Raw genomic sequence first — 13,358 nt, 5'->3', positions numbered from 1 at the left:
GCTTAGTGTCTAGAACCAGGGGTCACAGTTTCAGAATAAGGGGTAGGCCATTTAAGAAAGAGATGAGGAGGAATTTCTTCACTCAGAGGGTTGTGAATTTTTGGAATTCTCTGCCCCAGAGGGCTGTGAGTGCTGAGTCTCTGAATATATTCAGGGCTGAGATTGATAGATTTTGGAGTCTAGGGGAATCAAGTGATATGGAGATTGGGCGGGAAAGTGGAGATGAGTTCGATGATCAGCCATGATCTCATTGAATGGCGGAGCAGGCTTGCGAGGCAATATGGCCTACTCCTGCTCCTATTTATTATGTTCTTATGTTATTATATTATCCAGTTTATTTAATTTGTGCCATTTTAGTTTCTATTTTCTCTCCAGTGTCTGAGAAAACACTCGACGACCATTTTGTTTTCAAAATAAATTGAAAGGGGAATTTTGATGTGCCTACCATAATCAACATTTATTGCTAATTTAACTCTTGGGGTTAGACTTTCCCTAAAGCCCCACAGCACCTGATTGCTCCCCAGAAAAACTAACATCTGCAACTAACGCTGCTGAAAATGTACATAATTACGGTAAAAATTATCGCCCGGCGAGAAAATGGATTTTGCACCAATATTCTTGGTGGTTTCTCGGCGGTTAAAGGCGAAACTAGGTGAAACGGGCAGTTCTTAAAATTTTTTTAAAAATTTACTCCAAGGTTGCGGTTGGGCCTAGGGAGGGGGGAAAACTTTTTTAAAAATTCACTGAAAAGAAAGTTTAAAAACATTCCCAAGATAGTTTTACAGCTAATCACCATTTTACAATTAAAAAAAAAATAAAGAACCTTTAACTTAGCTTTCTTTGCAGGGTACTCACCTACCGCCCTGTTTAAGCAGCTTTCACAGGGCAGTTCCCTCAGCAATCTGGACGGGCTTCCGTTGAGGCCAAACTTATGCCCTGGCGATTCTCTCGGCAATGCACATTGGCGGTTTGCTCCCGGCAGGAGTTTCGAGATGTGGGCGGTTCCATTTAAAAAGTAAGGGGGAAACTTTCGCCGGGCGGTTTCTCTCACAAAAACATCTGTACTGCTGAGAAAACCACCGAAAATGAAGGCTAAAGTTTACCCCTTGATATTTTATAACATTACCACCTGTGTAGAAAGGGATACTGCAGCATCATGAGACACTGCAGTACATATATTCTGCTGTTTGAATGCATAATGAAATGCTGAGTAATTAAAAACACAGTCTACTAATAGACTTCATGTATTTGTAGCAAGCTGCCAAGTTAAGTATTATAAATTACATCTGTGATATGATTGATGTTGTTTCTTTTTGTTTTTCTTAACAGATGCATTTCGTTTCTGGTTCTATTTTATCTACCCACTCATTACATTACTTTAATCATTCACTTTTTTCTCCATTTGTTCCCATTGTGATACTGTGCTTTATTCTTCCAGTCAAAAGAAAGTTCTGCATTTAACTTATTTAGCCCCTTTGAGCTTCTATGGCAAGGTTTTTCTACATGGAAATGTGGGATGATGTCATTGAGAACAAGTATTTGTTTTACGTTAGTTCCCATTGACAACATTTAAAAAAACAAGCATCAACAGACGAAAAATCACAGGAAATAAATAGGAAAGTTCTGTAGCACAGAAGCCCTCACTTTGCTAATTTGGGTTTAAGTCTTAAATAATCTGTACAACTTCTACATTCAGCTTTTATATAGAACATATATATCTATATATATACATATATATATAAGAACATATAAGAATTAGGAACAGGAGTAGGCCATCTAGCCCCTCGAGCCTGCTCCGCCATTCAACAAGATCATGGCTGATTTTAAACCACAAAGCCCGTATTGATAAAGAAAACAACATTGTAGATTGGAACTATTTTGAAAAATAACATTGAAGAATAGTAATACAAGTAATAATAATCTAAGCAGTGGGAAATAATGCATAGGGAGATGTATTGCAGAAATACTTTTGTAAAAGATTAATGTGTTCAGAGCAGGCCTATGGAATTCTGTTGGGAAACGAATGGGGAAAGAAGTGAGGCAATTGGAGCATGTTTCAGTGGGAGGGCATTTGGAAGTAGTGATCACAATATCATTAGGTTTAGAGTAGTTACGGAAAAGGACAAAGATAAATCAAATGTGAAAATATTCAAATAGAGGAGGGCTAATTTCAGTGAGTTGGAAAGCAATCTGGCCCAGGTGGATTGGAGTCAAAGATAGGCAGGTAAAACAGTAAATAAGCAATGGGAGGCCTTCAAAGAGTAGATAGTTCACAGACTGGACACATTCCCACGAGGGGAAAAGGAAAGGCATCCAATCCTAGAACTCCCTGGTGACTAAAGATTTGGGACTAGACTTTCGGCATATATCCACCCATTTACCGCCCATTTAACGCCCATATAACCGGCGAGATTCTGTTTACCATCCATATTTGATTATAAATTGAAACTAATGCCCAATTATCACCCATTTATCACCGGCAGAACTTTTGGCATACAATTACCGCCGGGAATGAGCTGAACCGCCCGCCCATATTTTTTTAATGAAATCTGACGTCATCACTCGTGCACCGCTCAGAAGACTGTTTATAATGGAAACTATTGTGTATATAGGCACTCTGTTAATGACTCCACGAGGCAGGGGTATGGTACTTGAACTGTACAGACTGTAGTCCTTTACTGCAGCTCCTCGAGTGAGGATAGCAAGAGGTGAGCTCCCTTTTAAACTTGGTTACCTGCAGTGTAAAGGTGACCCTTAGGTCTCCAGTAGCAGCACCCTCTGGTGTACAGGTATGGTATATACAGGTGAAGGTACATTCAGGTCTAGTGTTACAGTACACCAGTACATCATTGGCATGCATACATAACAACACTCCCCCCTAAGCCTTTCCCAAGTCCTTATTGCCATGACATGAGGAGGTGATTAGTAATGGGCTGTGGGAGGTTGTGGTGAGGGTTGTGTGGGTGCCAGGTGTGATCCCTGTGCTTGAGGCTGCCCTCATTCATTCCCCCCCCCCTCACACAAAGACCATGTGGGTGTCACTGTTGGAGGATTCCGCAGTGGTGGAGCCAGTGCAGTGGGTAAGGTACATACATTGTAGAATGGGTAGGTGGTGGCGTTTGGTGGTGGGCAGGGCCACAGGGCTGTGCGGGCTCCTTGTCCTCCATTAGTGGTGGAAGTCTGGTCATCCCAGGTTCCGCCAGGAAAGCTGGAGGGTACTGGCCTCTTTCTCCCGGTGCTGACCCTGGTGGCCAGGGGATGTAGGGCTGATCTGGGGCTGGTTGCCAGTGGTGATGGCTGTGCTGCCCATTGGCCGCTGTCCCTGCAGTGGGTCTGCTCCCACTGGGTGTGTGTGAGCCCTTCCTGGGGCATCACATTTGTCCCAACAGCCCAGGCTACATGGTCAGGTAGCCCGCTGGACCTGGGGGTCTCCCACGGGGGGGATTCCTCTGGCATTTACAGTGTACCTGTAGAACCCGGTGTCCTTTAACAGTCTACTTTTTACATGCATGACACATTGGCTCCGATCGCAAGTAGTCGATTCTACACTGTTATCTCTCTTCACATTTAGCACTTACAACACTTTCTTGTGTATCGGTGTCTCCATACAGGGTTACATTTATCATATTAAAATTTCTAGCATCATCATTTAATGGTACAAACTTGTGGTTAACATCACTTTCACAAGCATTAATTACATTTTTTTCATTGGTTAATCCGGCATCACAATTTAACGTTACATTTGCATACCTGCATTCGCTTACTGCACTTTTAATTTTAATGTCCTTGGCATCGCTGTGCCTTGAGTGAAACTGTCCCTTTAATTTCCTTGGGTTGCCGGTCTCCTTTAAGGGGGCCTTCCAATCCGGTTCACCGCTCGGTGCCACGTGTTGCTCCTCCAACGCTGCCCCTTGTGGTCTGGTTGTGGCCATTTTGATTCCAGGTTCTTCGCCTCATGGTGCGGCCGCCATCTTCTCGCTCTCCTCAAGGTAGGCTGTGGTGATCTTTTTCTTCCCAGGTTCGGCCACGGACGTCGGGAATCCACTTTTTTCGCCGATCTGCTTCCCTTGGAGTCCTGCCATGGCCCGGAAGGTGAGATCTGGTCGTTCGGGTTGGGTGATCTCGCCACGGTGTTGTGCAGTCGTTGCCGCGCAGTCGAGCTGGATGGTAGGATTTCTAGGTGCTGCGATGGACCCAAGTTCGGGGCTGCGTCAGAGGCCGTCATTGCTCCGACCGATTTGGACTTGCTTCATCCAACTTCTTACCAGCAGCGTTTGACCATTGCCGGCAACGATCCACAAGGGGAGCTTGTTCATCGCGCCGCCCTGGGAGACCTGGACGTCCACGCTGCCAACAACTGGGATGGTGCCTTTGGTATAGGTGAGCAGCTTTGCCTCGATTGGAGACAGTTTTGATCATTCGGCGGGATTGTTCCAAAGTTTTTCGAAGGTCATCTGGCTCATCAAAGACTGGCTCGCCCCTGTGTCGATCTCCATCGAAACTGGAACCCTGTTGATGTCCATTTCCATCTTCCACGGTGAACTCTCGGTGGAGCAGCTATAAATTCCGTATTCTTCTTCCAGGGGTTGAGCAGCTTCGTCTTCATCAGTGTCGGAGCCCCGGTGATCGGCCGACTCTTCAGCGGCGCGGTGAGTAAAGCTTTTTCTGCACATTCTCTGAAGGTGACCTTTCGCGTTGCAGCCTTTGCAGGTATAGTCTTTGTATCGGCACTGGTGGGCCCTGTGGTTTCCTCCACAGCGCCAGCACGGGGCTAGCCGGTTGGCCCCATGTTGCAGACTCAGGGTTGCGGGACTCGGGGCAGCATTTCTGCCTTTGAAAGTCGCCATTCTGTTCACTGCGCTCGTCGGTTTAGAGTCCTGGGTGTGGGTCATCATTTGTTTGGAGTCACAGACCGAAATTCTGAAGGCCTGGCTCACTTTGATTGCCTTCTGCAGGGTGACTGTGATGTCCGCAGAGAGCAGTTTATGGAGGAGGCCCTCGTGGCCGATTCCAATAACAAAAATGTTCCTTAGTGCTTCGGTGAGGTGGTCACCAAAATCACATGGTGCAGCCAAACTTGTTAAATCTGCAGCATACTTAGCAATTTCTTGGCCTTTGGGCCGCCGGTGAGAGTAAAACCTATACCTGGCTGTGAGGATGCCCTCTTTGGGTTTCAGTTGCTCTTGTATTAAGGTTACGAACTCCTCATAGCTCTTGGTTGTTGTCTTCATTGGGGCTAGCAGGTCCCTGACGAGGGCTGTGGATAGTGGGCCACAACTGTTAAGCAGGATGGCCCTGTGCTTGTTTGCCAGTGTAGCTGGTGAGTCCCCATTCAGGTCGTTGGCGATGAAGAAGTGTTCTAACCTTTCCACGAAGGCGCCCCAATCTTCCCCATCAGTGAATTGTTGGAATTTGCTGAGATTAGACATGTTGTGCGTGGAATTCGTAACCTCGTCGCCAGGTTATTGTGTATGTAGGCACTCTATTAATGACTCCACGAGGCAGGGGTATGGCACTTGAACTGTACAGGCTGTTGTCCTTTATTCCAGCTCGTCGAGTGAGGACATCAAGAGGTGAGCTCCCTTTTATACTTGGTTACCTGCAATGTACAGGTGACCCTTAGGTCTCCAGCAGCAGCACTCTCTGGTGTACAGGTATGGTATATACAGGGTGAAGGTACATTCAGGTCTAGTGTTACAGTACATCAGTACATCATTGGCATGCATACATAACAGAAACTAATGCCAAACTCCGCCCAGATTATCGCCGAATGCTACTTTCGGCATTTTGCCCATATACCGCCCAAAAAGATGCTCAAGAAAAGCTGCACTCACCGGACCTTAACCCGGCAGTATGGATTCCATTTTGAAAATCAGAGGACTTTTAATAAAATGCTGCTTCAAGTTGATGGGAGCATTGAAGTAATTTGTGAGTGATTTTAAGGACGTTTTAAAATCTTGACAATCATCTAATCACATTGTAGTGAATTTTGAGTTTATATTGCATTTGTAGAGGACAATTTAATCATTTTGAAGACAGATGAGGGCATTTATAGTAATTGGGCCTGTAATTTCTCAGCCAATATTGATGACTATTCACATGCTGCAAAATAGAGATGGGAGAAGGTTCATTGAAGAGCATTAAGTGCCCAATCAAAGAGGTGGCAGACTGCTGAGGAGGAGGAGACCTTACACCCAAAGCATTTAAGGGATAAGCGATCATATCTGGACTTGTCCGATAACATGTGCATTAGAAGCCTGCAATTCCGAAACGAGGTCATCAGTGAGATATGCCAGCTAATTAAGGGAAATCTGCAGCCTACCAGCCTGATCAGGGTCGCACTGCCCGTAGAGGTTAAGGTTACTGCAGCACTTTCCTTCTATGCATCGGGCTCCTTTCAGGCCTCAGCTGGTGACATTTGCAGCATCTCTCAGCACGCCATACATTGCTGCATTCGACAGATGACTGAAGCCCTTTCGCTCGTAGGATGGACTTTATAAACTTCTCTATGACCAGGGAGGCACAGAGTGAGAGGGCTTTGGGGTTCTCGAGAATAGCCAACTTCCCCAAGACGCAGGCTGCAATAGATGTACGCACACCGCCCTGTGAGCACCTTTAGAGGATGCAGAGGTTTACCGTAACCAAAAGGGATTTCACCTCCTGAATGTGCAACTCATTGTCAACCATAAACAAATAATCATGGCTGTAAATACAAATTTTCCAGGTAGCATTCATGATGCACACATCTGGTGTGAGAGCACAGTCTCTGACCTGTTTAAGAGTCAGCCACAAGGTCATGGTTGGATGCTGGGGAATAAAGGATATGGCCTTGCCAGGTGGCTCATGACCCCCCTGCGAAAGACTCAGACAGAAGCACTACAACGAAAGCCATAATAGCCACACGCAATATCGTCGAAAAGACAATTGGAGTGCTTAGGCAGCGCTTCAGATGCCTGGACCACTCAGGAGGCAACCTACAATACCATGCTGAGCAGGTCGCTGAGTTCATTGTGGTGTGTTGCATGTTGCATAACTTAGCTATCAGGAGGGGACAAGAATTGCCAGATGGGACTGTCGGTCCACCTCAGGAGAGAGGGGAGGCAGAAGAGGAGTAGGAGGAGGAGGACGAGGACCTTGGGGAGGACAATCAGCCCGGCGATGAACCCATGTGCCCACCCCAACCTACACCGCAGGAAAAGCTGTGGTAGTTACGCAGCTGCAAGGCTGTTGCATTAGCAGCTCATAAATGACCGCTTTGCATGAAGTTACGTTGGTGACAGTTATAATTGCATTACATTACGTTTCATCCTTGCCTGGTCTGGCCATTGTTTGCAACCCTTGTATTGATGTTTAACCTTTCTGTTATTAGAAAACACTGCAGAACAATTGTAAGTTAAATAAAAATCTTTAATAATTATACATTTTTTAAAAACAGTTTTTAAACAAACTAAAGTGAAAAAAAACATATACATCAAAGAAATAATTGAATATAAATACCCATCCCCCCCCCAACAGTCAACACATTTTTAATAACAACAATAATTTTTCAAGAACAATTAAAATATAACAGGACACAAACACACACCCACCCACTCCCCCAACAGTCAACACATTTTTAATAAGAATAATAACTCCAACAACAACAACTCCCACCAACAGTCAACAATTTAATAACAAAACCAAGAATAAGCTCCCTCCTCACCCCCCACCCCCCCACCCCGGCCACACTACCCTCTGCCTCTATCCCCCCTGGTCTTAACACCCCCTTTCCCACCTACACTCCCCCTTCTACCCGCATTGACACCAAGCCATCTTGCAGCAGGGCACCTCGAGCGCTGCTCCTGTGCTGGGGGGGTGGGTGGTGACGGTGCAGAGTCACATTTTCTGGTGAAGCTGGAGAAGACATTTCCAAAGAAACATCTTCTGAGTCAGAAGCAATTGCTTCCCCCTGACTCACATCTGTCGGCATCGGTGTGTGCAGTGCTGTATCCTGAGACCACCGCCTGCCGCAAGGCATCTACGGAATTGCCGCAACCATCTGCGCCGTGTCCTCTGAAATACGTGCAGTCAGTGCGACAATGTTATAGGTCAATCCACCCATTGCCTGGAGGAGCTCTGGACCAATGTCGACAGTGAAACCATGTCCAGGTTGATATCTGCCTGTTGTTGCGCATGCCTACCTCACCGAACCAACCTCCGTGGAGTCGGCGTAGGCACTGGACCACACTGGGTGCCCTGCTGCAAGATGCTTGACCCCGCTACTTCCTCAGTTGATGAGAACGTGGCGGCAGGTACATTAGACCCTTGAGTTGAGCAGTACAGTTCATGCTCACCATACTCCTCAGTTGTCTCTTCTATGGTCAGCACGAGAAGAGGTGATGCTCCAGGGACCTCCACGTTCCTGCATTGCTCCTGGGGAGCGTGGGGAGTTAGAAAACATAATTGAGGTTAGTACAAGAGATGGGGATGCCAGGATGACAAGAGATTGCTTACGCTGCGCAAGCATATGTATAAGGAGCAACACTACTTCAATAAATATCACCGACAAACGTCACATATAATTAACAACATGAGAATACAGAAGCTGCATGGCATTACAATGAGATTTCATGATCCCATCATTAATTACATAACATTACATCATTCATATATTACACTCAAATGACAATAAATTACTTTAAATTACCAATGGTTTATACAGTACTCATGTGGTGCAACAACGGGATCAGAACTATCATGGGTGACCAAACGATTATGAGCACCAACAAGTGCCAATGCCTGCTTCTCCAGGTTGGTTAATTGATATAGGTCAGCAGGACCTGCTCCTGTCCGCTTGCGCTCGGCGCGATTCTTAGATATCTTCCTCTGTAAAGGTGACAAGAGCATGGCATAAGCTAATTGCCTAGATACTATTACAGATATTACTAGATACTATTACAGAACACACAGATATTGATATTCATCGTTAACATTATATACCACTACATTTTGTATGCAATTGATGCGTGGTTATATCTACGTTCAGAGAATAAATGCAATAAGCTTAATTACAATCCGACAAATTTACATTTTAATTAATGAGTCAGTGCATCATTATAATTATAAATTTAGTAATTTAGTACTTACTCTTGCAGATCCAACCAGGTCATTCCAGCGCTTGCAGCACTGGTTTGGCTCTCGAACATCGTGTGCCGTCGATGAAACAACTTTGGCAATCTCCACCCAGATTCTTCGGTATATGCGAGGGGGGGGTTCCCATGGCCACCCTGGGTTAATTGGCCCCACTGAGTCTCCACCTCATGGAGCAGGGCTGTGTTTGCCTCATCTGAAAAGCGTTTAGCTCTCCTTCTCCCTCCAACCTCTACCAAATCAATCTCTTCCTCACCCATATCTGCCACCTCACAAATATCACTCACTCCCGACTCCTCATAATCCATCTCCATTTTTTAATTAAGTATTTAGTTTTGCTAGCCTCAACACAACCTTCCTGCTCAGCTCTAAAGAAAAAAAGCGGTCTCTCTCTCTCTCCCTTTGTCTTCTGAGTATGTGGCAATGACCCCTGACTTCCTGAATCATGGGAAAAGTTAATTACCTGAAAGAAAGCCCATGCATGTGCAGAACAGCCGTTGCTATGGACGCCAGCCTGGTACGACTGAATACATCGCTATTGCCCATTTCACATCTCTACGGCTATCGCCCAAATTAAAAAGGCGAAACTAACAGTTTTTAAAATGGGCGCTATTCCGGCGATCCTGAAAAATAAAACAACCACTAAAGCTGGAAATATCGCACATTTTTGGGCGTTAGCGATGATAATGGCAAGTCTAGCCCATAGTGACTAAAATTGAAACAGAGGAAGGAGACTTATGATAAATGTCGGGTTCATAATTCAGTAGAGAACCAAGCTGAATACAAAAAGTACAGGGGCGAACTGAAAAAGAAAATAAGAGGGGCAAAGAGAATGTATGAGAATAGATTAGCGGGTTATGTAAAAGGGAAGCCAAAACTCTTTTATAAACATATAAATAGTAATATGGTAGTCAAAGGCAGGGTGAGGCCAATTAGGGACCAAAAAGGAAATCTTTTGGAGGCTGAATGATTTTAGAGACATTAAACTGTATCAAAATTAATTGGCACTTGGAAAAATATGGGCTAATAAATGAAAGCTGGCATGGGTTTGTTAAAGCAAATTCTGCTTGACTAACTTGATTGAGTTCTTTGATGAAGTAATGGAGAGGGTTGATGAGGGTAGAGTGGTTGATGTTGTCCATATGGACTTTCAAAAAACGTTCGATAAATTACCACATAATAGACTTAATAGCAAAATTGAAACCCATAGGATTAAAGGAGCCATGGCAGCATGGATACAAAATTGACTAAGGGGGGAAAAGTAGAGAGTAATGGTGAGCTGGAAGAATTGTGCACTGGTGTCCCTCAACAGATATGATTTTTACAGCGCGACAGCTGCAGGGAAAATACAGACAACAGCGCCAGCAGTTATGCATGGCTTTCTTCAACCTTACAAAGGCCTTTGACACTGTCAACCGCGAGGGTCTATGGAGCGTCCTCCGTTTCGGATGCCCCCAAAAGTTCGTCACCATCCTCCGCCTGCTCCACAATGACATGCAGGCCATGATCCTTACCAACGGATCAATTACAGACCCAATCCACGTCCGGACCAGGGTCAAGCAGGACTGTGTCATCGCTCCAACCCTCTTCTCAATCTTCCTCGCTGCCATGCTCCACCTCACAGTCAACAAGCTCCCCACTGGAGTGGAACTAAACTATAGAACCAGTGGGAACCTGTTCAACTTTCGTCGCCTCCAGGCCAGGTCCAAGACCACCCCAACATCTGTCGTCGAGCTACCATAAGCGGACGATGCCTGCACCTGTGCACACACAGAGGCTGAACTCCAGGACATAGTCAACATATTTACTGAGGCGTACGAAAGCATCCGTAACACAAAGGTCCTCCACCAACCTGTCCCCGCCGCACAGCACTGCCCCCAAGTCATCAAGATCCACGGCGCAGCCCTAGACAACGTGGACCATTTCCCATATCTTGGGAGCCTCTTATCAATAAGAGCAGACATTGATGACAAGATTCAACACTGCCTCCAGTGCGCCAGTGCGGCCTTCAGCCGCCTTCGGAAAAGAGTGTTCGAAGACCAGGCCCTCAAATCTGCCAAGCTCAAAGTCTACAGGGCTGTAGTAATACCCGCCCTCCTGTATGGCTCAGAGACATGGACCATGTACAGTAGACACCTCAAGTCGCTGGAGAAATACCACCATGATGTCGCCGCAAGATCCTGCAAATCCCCTGGGAGGACAGATGCACCAACATTAGCGTCCTCGACCAGGCCAACATCCGCAGCATTGAAGCACTCACCACACTTGATCAGCTCCGCTGGGCAGGCCACATTGTTCGCATGCCAGACACGAGACTCCCAAAGCAAGTGCTCTACTCGGAACTCCTTCATGGCAAATGAGCCAAAGGTGGGCAGAGGAAACGTTACAAGGACACCCTCAAAGCCTCGCTGATAAAGTGCAACATCCCCACTGACACCTGGGAGTCCCTGGCCAAAGACCATCCTAAGTGGAGGAAGTGCATCCGGGAAGGCGCTGAACACGTCGAGTCTCGTCGCCGAGAGCGTGCAGAAATCAAGCACAAGCAGCAGAAAGAGCGTGCAGTAAATCTGTCCCACCCTTTCTTACCCTCAACGACTATCTGTCCCACCTGTGACAGGGACTGTGGTTCTCGTATTGGACTGTTCAGCCACCTAAGGACTCATTTTTAGAGTGCAAGCAAGTCTTCCTTGATTCCGAGGGACTGCCTAGGATGATGGTGTTGGAACCACTGCTCTTTTTGATAAGAACATAAGAATTAGGAGCAGAAGTAGGCCACACGGCCCTTTGAGCCTGTTCACCATTCAGTATCATAGCTGATCATAAGATCATTTATATATATTAATGACCTGGACTGGGGTATACAAGGCGCAATTTCAAAGTTTGTAGATGACACAAAACTCAGAAATGTAGTAAATAGTGAGGAGGATTGTAACAGTAAGAAGGACATAGATGGACTGGTGAAATGGACAGACACATGGTAGATGAAATTTAACGCAGAGAAGTGTGAAATGATTCATTTTGGTGGGAAGAATGAGGAGAGGCAATATAAACAAAATGGTACAATTTTAATGGGGATGCAGGAACAGAGAGTCCTGGGTGTACTAATAGAAATCTTTGAAGGTGGCAGATCAAGTTGAAAAGGTTGTTGAAAAGGCATTCAAGCTTCTTAGCTTTATAAATAGAGCCATAGAGTATAAAAGCAAGGAAGTTATGCTAAACTTTTATGTAACACTGGTTAGGCCCCAGCTAGATTTTTGTGACCAATTCTGGGTACCACACTTTAGGAAGGATGTCAAGGCCTTAGAGAGGGTACAGAGGAGAATTACTAGAATTGTACCTGGAATGAAAGACCAGTTATGTGAAGAGACTAGAGAGGCAGGGGTTATTCTCCTTAGAGCAGCGAAGATTAAGGGAAGATTTAATAGAGGTGTTCAAACGCATGGTGTTTTGATAGAGTAAATAAAGAGAAACTGTTTCCAGTGGCAGAAGGGTCAGCAATCAAAGGACACAGATTTAAGATAATTGGCCAAAGAACCAGAGGCGACATGAAAAAAAAATGATGCATCAAGTTGTTATGATCTGGAATGCATTGCCTGAAAGAGTGGTGGAAGCAGATTCAATAATAACTTTCAAAGGGGAATTGGATAAATACTTGAAGTGGAAAATGTTGCAGTGCTAGGGGAAAGAGCAGGGAAATAGGACCAATTGTATAGCTCTTTCAAAGAGCTGGCACAGGTACAATGGGCCAAATGGCTTCCTTCTATGCTGTATCATTCTATGATTCTATGAAACCAGATGCTACAGACTACCAAACATCACACAGCTGGTTTTATATTAAAAAAATGAATGATTCTTACAGTGAATGGCCTTGTTGTTCATAAATAGAATTTGACAAAGGGTAGAACTATACTAAATGTTGTCATTCAATTTAAGTCTGCACACTGAAGATTCATCACTCCAAGAGTGAAAAATATAAGTGTTACACTCTTGGAGTGAAGGGAATATCTAAGATTAAAACAATAGTGCACTGAGAGATTAATCCACACCTTATCTGACTCAGTGATGCATTATATAATTAGCTCAAGTGGGGTGGGGGATAATGTTCCTTCACCAGGTTAAACTCTTTAATTTCCTCTCCTCTCCCTCCCAAGTGATTCCTAAACAATCAGGCCTTGGTAAGATTCACTTTTCCAAACTAGAGTGGGAGGGTAAATGGAAATTCACCCCAC

The sequence above is a fragment of the Pristiophorus japonicus genome, chromosome 1 (genome assembly GCF_044704955.1).
Source record: "Pristiophorus japonicus isolate sPriJap1 chromosome 1, sPriJap1.hap1, whole genome shotgun sequence".
Taxonomy (NCBI): Eukaryota; Metazoa; Chordata; class Chondrichthyes; family Pristiophoridae; genus Pristiophorus; species Pristiophorus japonicus.
Note: the sequence above shows the minus strand (reverse complement) of the source record.